This window comes from Corylus avellana, chromosome ca11 (genome assembly GCF_901000735.1).
Source record: "Corylus avellana chromosome ca11, CavTom2PMs-1.0".
Taxonomy (NCBI): Eukaryota; Viridiplantae; Streptophyta; class Magnoliopsida; order Fagales; family Betulaceae; genus Corylus; species Corylus avellana.
This window is the reverse complement of record NC_081551.1, coordinates 1,758,613-1,768,585: the sequence shown is the minus strand read 5'-3', so window position 1 is coordinate 1,768,585 and position 9,973 is coordinate 1,758,613. Positions and strand designations below refer to the sequence as shown.

Sequence of the window (9,973 nt, the reverse complement as noted above, 5' to 3'; positions counted from 1 at the left end):
GGAGAGATAAAAGAGCCAGTCAAGATTATGTTCCTCAATCAGCCTATAGTTCCAGCTGAGATCAAGAGAAATCAAGCTCGAGAGATTTCCAAGCTGCGGTGGAATGGTTCCATAAAAAGAGTTGACGGAAAGATTGAGATACTGTAATTTAGTGAGTGAACCAATAAACTTTGGGAGGATGGAGAAAGAATTGAAACTTAAGTCGAGGTAAGTCAAATGTTGCAATCCAAGTAATGAAGACCTTATCTCACCTGATAAACATTTAAAGCTTAGATCAAGCGCTTCAACATGACCTGTTTGGTTGCTGCATTTAATTCCTTTCCATTTGCAACAATCTTCCTCATCACTGCCCCAAGAATACAGCATACTGGAATTATCTTCAAGGCCTTGCTTGAATTTGAAGAGTGCTTGTCTTTCTTCCTCTATGCATCTCATGACCTCAGAATTAATACGCAAATTGAAAGCAAAACAAATTGTAGTTGCAGTACATAGAAATAGAAGCAGGAATTCAGAATAATTAGGGCCTCTCATTATTTGATCTTCTCTTTGGGAGGGTGGGTCTGGTTTTGATGTCTCGGAAAGTGAAGCACATGGATTGTATTTATATTGGTATTGGCAACTCTACCGTGTCGACTTTGATAAGCAAGATTTTCACCTAAACACGTTAATTTCTGAGAGTGAATTTAATGCATATATGAGAGAGAAACAAAAGCAACCAGTGATTTCTGTGAAGCTCCCATACTCCCATGTCATGTGAATGCATGAGAGTGAACAACGGGCTGGGATGGAAGAAAACTTCAAACAAGACTAGACAATCAACTTTAATAATTGAGAGTGAAAGCCTTCTTTTGTAAAACCAACTTTAATAATTGAGGGTGAAAGGACTTCAGCCAAGACTTGACGATCAACTTGGCTCTGTCCAGGAAACTTCAGCCAAGACTTAGACGATCAACTTGGCTCTGTCCAGGAAACTTCAGCCAAGACTTAGACGATCAACTTGGCTCTGTCCAGGAATGCTCTTTTTCATTAATCTCTGTACCAACTCTATAAAGATTGTGGAAAAAATTGAATTAAATGTTGGACAAATCAGTTTTTCGTAGCTGAAAATGATTAATGCAATATAAAGTTTTAAAATTTTAGTACGGAAAAGTGAAACAATTTTATTTTGTAATACTTTTTTATTTGAATAGTAATAAAAAGTAATTGATGTGATATAAAAAATAGAAAGGTAAAAATGTTTTAATGTTTTAATGTTGAGTTTTTTTTTTAAAAAAAAACGAGTGACGTGAAAAAGATTTTTTTTTTTTTTTTTTTTTTTTTCCGAAGAAGAAAAGAATGTTGGAGTGATTAAGATGTTCAGGTATACCATTAACATCTTCCAACAAACTTAATTTAATGCTTAAGAATGTTGAATGTCTTCTTCCAACAAACTTAATTTAATGCTTGAGATCGAGTGAATGCCATCTTCCTGGAAACAAACTTCAATAAAATGAGAGTAAAATGGAGAGAAACTTCAGCGAAGACTCGACAATCAACTGCTGGTGACAGGCTATTTAACACTACAATAAATGAGTTCGTGGAAAAATAGAATCAAATGTTGGAACAGCGTACTGATGTTCGGAACATGAGATAAATACTAAAAGACTGAAGATAAAGATAAAGTTGATATATATATATATATATAACGAAATCAATTACAAAATTCTATATAATTGAATTTATATAGCAGGGAGATATAAATCTTCCTTCCTATTTTATATAGTTTGATAGAGATCATCTCTAATAACTTTCACTGGGTATTGATGCTTGTAAGGGACTCTATTGCAATTTTAATCCTATATAATTGACCCTTATACCTCTATAAATTTTACAAAATTACCTTTAAATTACAATTTTTTTTTTTTGTATAAAAAAAATAATGGTATTTTAAGAATTTCAACAGATATAACACAAAATCCAAATGGAGGTGTGAGATTGAAATTGTTTTAAAGTTTGATATACTAAATTGTGAGTTTTTATACTTTAGGGGGTAATTGCAAAGTTTATGAAAGTTTATGGAGTTAATTAAGTGAAGTTTCTTCTTCAAATTAATGATCAATTCAAAGTAAACATGATCTTTATATAAAGATTGTGATATATTGTGAATAAGCCCCGTTCAGCTAGCTGTTTTTAAAATTGATTATTTTTTTTCCTTTCAAAGAATCAAGACAGTAAAACATGTTTATCTGCCCGTTGGTATGCAGAATAGAGTCAAATAGACTCTTGAAATAAAATATGTGTTGTCACCAAATTACGGAATAAGAATAACTATTTCATTCTACCATATTTTATTTTTAATAATAACAATTCATTTTTCTAAAGAAATTCTCAAAACAACTGAAAACAAAAACACCCAAAAAAAAAAAAAAAAAACATTATTGCTTCACAGCTCCCCTCTTCTACATCTCTTTCCCTCATTCCTCCAACTGCATGAGAGTGAACAAAGGGCTGGAAGAAAACTTCCAAGAAGACATTCAATTTCTTTAATACTTGGGAGTTGATACCATCTTCTGTAAAACAAACTTCAATAAATGAGAGTGAAAGGACTGGAGAGAAACTTCAGCGAAGACTTGACCATCAACTTGGCTCTGTCGAGGAATGCTCCTTTTCATTAATCTCTGTACCAAAACTATGTTACAGTGCTGTTATGAATTAATACTGTTAATGGAACTAAGCAAGAAAAGAATGAAAGAATGGAAGAGAAGAAATGGAAAGATGAGAAGAAGTGATGAACTTTATTGAACAAATGAGTAACTTCGAGGGCTACTCAACCTCCTAAGCATGTTCGAGCATGCCAAACTCCATGTTCATGAAAGAACTACAATCAACAAGCTTCCGAATACATTCTGCCCTCAAGGCTGTTAATAGCTCTCTCTACAACTAGCAAACTGAATTAACTAACTTTACAACTACTAACTGAATTGATCTTAGAGAATGGCTAACCACAATCCGGTTGCACTTCCTCTGATACCTTTTAGTTACAAGCTAAGAGAACTAACTAATCTTCAAGTCTCTTCTACCTTGCCACATGGATGCTTGTGCAGCTGCCACCTCAATCTCTTCTTTCATTGCATGTTACACTTTGCATAGCATGTTACAAACTACAATCCATGAGTTTGTGGAAAAAATTGAATGAAATGTTGGGCAAAGCATTTTTGCTTTCGTTTCTGTAGCTAAAAATTCTAAAAATTTATTATATTAGAATTACTGATATTAATTGTTGGTTGCATTGAAATTTAGCTTCGGTTTTGGTGGATATTGCTGTAGATATGTTGTAATAGGTCAGAGAAAAGTGTTAATCATGTTTATGCTATCACCCTAAAATGACTAGTCAACTTACTTTCATTTATGGGGTAAAACCTTTGTGTAAAAATAAGATTCTAGTTAGCTCAGCGTGTAAAATCTTACAGAGTTTTAATGGGTTCAGTTCACAATACAAAAGCAGGATTATTAATGGGTTCATTGTTTCAACTACACCTCTGTTTTCCCCTGTTTTTTAAATCTCAGTTTTGGGCCTTAAAAAAACATAGTCCAACACATGCTTCTTTTCATCCAAAATCAAAAGTTCACCATCAGTTTCTACAAAAGGGATTGCTTTGATGCAGATCTGGAATAAGCTTTTGAAACTAAACTTTCGAGGAAGACATTGATATTAAGATGACCCCTAATCTACTTTTATATTAAAGTCTACTTAATTCATCTAATGGATTACAAGGAATTGCTTAAAAGATTAAAAAGATACTATGAGTACCTGTGTGCGTGAGAGAGAACTTGACTTGGAAAGGGCAATTTTGAAGAAATTTGTGGGTCTAATTCATCTCATAAAATCAGTTCAATAAGAGAGGATTGTCTATTCCTTATAAACATGCCCAAGATCTTATCCACAGTCAATATGAAATCATCCCTCAACGCTCTCCCTCATGTGCAGACTAGTATTTTTCCTACTCCTTGTCATGGGGTAAGTAGTGTGGGCCTCGTTCGTCTTGTAGCAGACTTTGATACCATGAAGAAATTTCCAAGCCTAACTCATCTCATAAAACTAGTTCAATAAGAAAGGGTTGTACATTCTGTATAAACATCCCAAGATCTTGTCCACAGTCAATATGAGATCATTCCTTAACACGATAAGGAATGATGTTGTTGAGAGAGAACACGATAAAACAAAAATAATTCATGCTTGGCATTAATTATTTTCTTAAAAAAAGTGAATGCTACGTATTATACTTCCATTTCAGCTTCATCACACTGGGCTGATTTTGTAGTACCCATTAACCCATTAACCTTTATATATATATATATATATATATATATATATATATATATATAAAATTCTCCACTTGATTTTTGGGGTTTTTTGGGAGATGAAATGATAATTGAACGAATGTCGGTAAGTTGTACATTTCTTACCACTTGATTTCTAAGAGTAAGCAAGTGAAGAAAGATCAGTTTTGTTTGAGATCGCCTTTCGGTATGTTTTTTGTTTGATTTTTTTAACCGTAGCGAAAATAGATATTTTGGTTAGGCAAACATGTATTCTCAGTCTGTTTGGCCTTTTTATTTTGCAGGTCAAAAGTGTGCTTTAAAACAAAATTACAAAAAAGTATTATTTAGAAGTGCATTTTTTTAGAGTAGCGGTTTGATAATGTAAAAAAATATATGTTTTTAAATCGAAACAGATGTGTTTTGAAAAATGCATTTTTAAAATCTAAACTACATTGTTAAGCTAAGCCACACCACTAAGAACCACCAATGAAATGACGTATACTCGAATGTCAAATCCAAACGTTAAACATCTAAAACACAATAAAACAAAGATAGATCCTCATGTTTGGCATTAATTATTAAAAAAAAAATAACCACTGCTACGGATTATACCCATTTCATCTCGTCAAATCCAAAACGCGAACCATGTTTAAGCAGAGCCGCATGTGGCAACCTCAGCTTGGACTGGGCCAGGGACTCGCGGCTCGGGACCCGCCTGATCCGACCGACCGGGCCGGGACTTCACAGGATCCACTGGGGGGATCTTATCATTCAGACCCGCTAGGACACCAATCAACCCCTGCCAAGACTGATTGGACTTGACGCCGGAAAATATTTTCAATAAAGCATTTTCCTAAAATATTTCTTAGAAACATTTTCCCACATTTGCACAAAATGAAAACTCCGTGGGTCCCGGTCGTCTCTATCGCCTAAAAATGCTCTTGTTGGAAAACATTTTTTCCAAGATTCAGGAAAATCATATTAAACTCTTAAAAAAAAAAAAAAAAAAAATCCATGTCTCAGTCGTGGGGTTCGGAAAGCTTGGTCCCGGGCTGATCGTTTCATGGTCCCAATAGGACCAGCTGTGTCCCCGAACGAATTCTAAAGGTCCCTCGGGCCGACTCTATTAGGACACCTCTAAGACTCTTTGTCGGACATTGTAATTTGTGCTTAATAGATTTTAATGAAAAAAATATATATATATAATTGTGATTTTTTGTATGCGCCAAACACAGTAAAATATTTTCTAGCAAATCATTTTTTAGAAAAATATTTAATGTTGAAAATATTTTTCGACAAAAAACATTTTACGTCGAAACAAACGGTGCCTAAAAGACTAAAGATAAAGACGACATGATAAAGATAAAGTTGATAAATTAAGATTTTTAACGAAATCAATTACAAAATTCTATATAATTGAATTTATATAGTAGGGATATACAAATCTTCCTTCCTATTTTATGTAGTTTGATAGAGATCACCTCTAATAACTTTCACCGGGTATTGATGCTTGTAAGGGACCCTATTGCAATTTTAATCCTATATAATTGACCCTTATACTTTTATATACTTTATAAAATTACAAAATTACTCTTAACTTTGATATTGTAAGAGCAGTTTGAAAACTCTGAAACAAACTCAGGCGATGCATGATTCACACCAGAGTCGTGCGGTAATAATTGAGGAGGGGGAAAAAAAGTGTCAAATGTCAACAATGGTTTGCTTTCCAGTGATTTTCGAGAAGCTCCCATGTCAAGTTCATCAATTCCTGGGGATGAGTTTGTGGAAAAATTGAATCAAATGTCGGAAGAGCCTGATGTTGGGAATCGGAACATGTAAATGTTTTTTAGGTAAAAGACTGCAGAGCACTTATTGGATTCTGCAGAAACCAAAACCAACAAAATTCCTCTGCTTCCAGCAGTTCTTTCCAAATACGGAAGCTTCAACTACATTCAAAAAACACAAATATAGGGTAGTGCATCAAATCATTTTCAATTAATTACTTGAATAACAAATTCCTTTTTGAGTCCACTGAATTCTGAAACCCACTTCTCTCTGCACTGAATTTTCAACATCTTTGAAAAATGGGTATTGACATCCGTTCTTAGAACACGTGATCTTACGTGCATTTTCAATATAAAGAAATAATTCTTCCCTTCATTTCATGTTAATCTCATTCTATATTAGTGATGCTAATTGAAATCTGTGAACAAATCAATTTGTCCTTCAGAAAATGTTCTTTGTCAATTTTAAGAGTTTAGTTAATTTGCAGCCACAGCATCCAGCACATTGCAATACAGCAGCAAATATTTAAAAAATTCATAGCCTTGATGAACAAGTAGGAAGATATAGGATCGGGTGGAGGCAATCTAGAAGAAGAACACCATAGCTTTTACTTAAATGAAGATGCATGCTCTTATAGCTTGAGATTTCTATGCCAGATAGTAAATGGAATTGGGTAGCTTGAATGTCCTTTCTGCACTGGGAGTGCCCTCAAAACTGCTCCACTGATCGCCAATAATGCCCCATATACGATGCCCTTCATCAACCAGATGTTGCCTTGCCTTGGATTTGTATCTTTGCACTTCCATAAATTCATCTTCAAGACCCCTGTACATATATAGAGAGAATATTCTTTCATGATATAGTCAAGCTTTTATCAACAAAATATATTCTAAAACCTTCTTTCTTTCTTCTTTTGGTTCAATGAGGATGAACATGTTAAATTACATATATACCTTAGTATTAGAGTCTTCCATCCATGGTAACCAACCTTAATGAGGTTGTCAACAGTGGAAGATCGAAGTGTTTCCTTTCTTGAAGAAACCAGGAAGATCTTAAACCCTACATCTTTGATCTCATGGAAGAGCTTCAATGTGTGCTCTAGAGCTGGTGCCTTGCTCTCTTTCATCCATGCTTCCAAAAAGGTTGAGTTCAGCTTCTCCCGCCTGATAATTAATTTGAGATTTATGAGAATAATTTTTTTTTTTTTAATTGTATGAGGGAAAGGGACTGCACGTGAGGATCTTTACCATTTTGATCGGGATGGAAGAGAAAATAGGAGATTCTATAGGAATGCTTCCAAAAACAAGATCGGAAGCAACGCATTTGGCTAAATTACGAGACACTTTCAAAGCATTCCTGTTTTTGAAAGTTCGAAAGATAGAACTAAAAGTTTTATGAGACCAATTACTTGGCGCATTAGAAAACTAAAACATAGAACTTAAGAGTATAATTTTCCTGCGAATTTGCTAAGTAAAAATGTGATTTTAAACAAAATTGCAAAAAATGTGTTGTTTGAAAATGCATTTTTTAAAAAATTATGCTTTAAAAACATAAAAAAAAAAAAAAAAAAAAAAAAAAAAATCATATTTTCAATGCACTTGAGTTGGAAGCTCCTAAAAACAAAAGTATCTTAAAATTTTCAATGATCTATGAAAGATGCCATATAACATTGTACATACCCAAAACCATGTTTCTTGTAGTAAGGCACTGTGGAGAGAAGGGTATCATAAACATCAAAGATCCATGTATTTACCATCACCTTTCAGAGTGCAGCAGCTGCTCAGGTAAAGCTTGGCCTCTTCAATGGCTCTCTCGGAGTCAGCTTTGTATTGGGATGATGTCATGTATTTCTTGATGTACTCAACGCATTCTTGTGGCACAAGGCACAACATCAAATCCCCTGATGTTGTTTACCTCCACATTGATCCTCCAACTCTCACAGTAGTTCTTCAAGCTAGAAGAAGATCCCACCCCATTTCTCCTTCTCTGGTTCAAAATGTTCCAATCTGCAGCAGCCACCAAGGCAATGAAGCGGCTTGAGAAGATCAGTAGAAATCACATGGGTGTCATGGCCTGTTTTTGAAAATCTCATGGACCGGGTAATTGATTAAAGTGGAGTGGATTAACGAATACATTATGAACAAACAGACAAAAGGGCAAACTATTGCTTCACAACTCATAAATGATGTCCCCTATGTAGTTATGTCTCTTCTTCGTAGATTAGATCCCGTGGCACCGTTTGGCAACCCCTTTCCCTCTTTTTGATGCTGTTTATGTTTCCCTTCTACAAATAGATCGATCAACTGCAAATTAATTAACTTATTCACATATGACACAGTGGTTGTTTTAATTTGTTTACGGACTCCAATCTACAATAAAATATAATAATAATAAGGACAAAAATTTCTTCTAAATCAGTCTGTAGAAAATATTTTCAAACTCATTTGAAAATAGTGCCAAGTGTTTATAAACATTTGAAAGACACATTAAATTCTTAATGTCATTAATAACAGTTTACTAACTTAGACTAAATTTAGTCTATAAGTAATTTTAAAATGTGTGGAGTTTTGTAAAGTTTTTTTTTTTTTTTTTTTTTCAAAAAAAAAAAAAAAAATCAATGAAATTGACTAGGTGAGACGTCGTCCGTAGTATCAAATTGGGGCCAAGCATGACTCTTTTGGTTTAGTTGGGCCTGGGGATAGAAACTTGGTGTGAAGTGTATTGACTATGTATGAAGTTTTGCTCAGAAAAAAAAAAAAAAAAAAAAGACTATGTATGTATGAAGTTTTGTTAGAAAATCAGCTACCGTATGCGCCCTTTTATTGATGTTCTTAGAAAGTACTCGCTATTAAATTCTCTAATCTATAGTCCAATTCACTAGCGTCCCAAAGTATCGACTTGGAGAAGGAACCTCTCCATTTCAAATGAAATGGAGGGGATCCATTTAGTTACTTTTAGGGGGTATTTTTGTCCAAAAAATGTAAAATGACAAAACTGTCCCCCCAAAACAAAAATAACTAAATGGATCCCTTCAATTTCATTTGAAATAGAGAGGATCTTTTACAAGGTTTTCTTCATGGGGGTACTTAGTTAAGTCTCGGATAGTATGAGCTTGAAAGTATGGCTTCAACTTTCTTGTTGATGTTATTTAGGGGTGAAAAAGGGTCTGTTAATAATCGTCCGTTAACTATTAATCGCTTTTGAAGACGGTTAAGAAAAATCGCTAACTACTTAGGCGGTTACGGTTAGTGGTTTTAGATTTTTTCAAAACCGCTAGCCGCCTATATATATATATATATATATATATATATATATAAGTGAAGTTTCTCCTTAAATTATTAAGTTTATGCTTTTGTATCCGATTAAATTTTAAAATAATTCATGATTTAGCATTGCGATAAGTGTCATTTGGCCTTCCTCCCACTGGTGTTCTAATATTAGCCACTAGTTCTAACAACCATCGAAGAAAAATTGCAAGCTTTGTCTTAATGTAACTTTTTTTTTTAATAAATAATGTAACTCTTTAATTGTACGCTAATATGGAAAACTGGAAGTTGTATTTCCTTCATCTATCAAAATTGTGTTTATTTTGTTTTCATTTTTCTATGTGGTTGGGACACCTCTCAGGGTCCATATTTTATTTTGTTGTATCTAAAATTATAAGTATATGACAACGTATATATAATTAGATCTGTGAAATCCATTTTGTATCAAGAAATAGTTTTTTCTCCATTTTAAAGTTTAAATGTAATGTCATAGTAACTACTCATATACTTATAAAAAAATAAAAAAATAAAATAATAATAATAAAAAAAACCCTCTATATTCCAATAGGGTACTTGCTAGCTGAACCTCAAACAATCACAAAATTTGGCTGATTATGGAT

At 33.6% G+C, this 9,973-nt stretch overlaps 1 pseudogene; it reads right to left on the bottom strand.

Moving 5' to 3' along the window:
- Positions 1 to 6,734: 6,734 nt before the first annotated feature.
- LOC132165818 (acid phosphatase 1-like) lies at positions 6,735 to 8,139 on the bottom strand (annotated as a pseudogene).
- Positions 8,140 to 9,973: the final 1,834 nt, after the last annotated feature.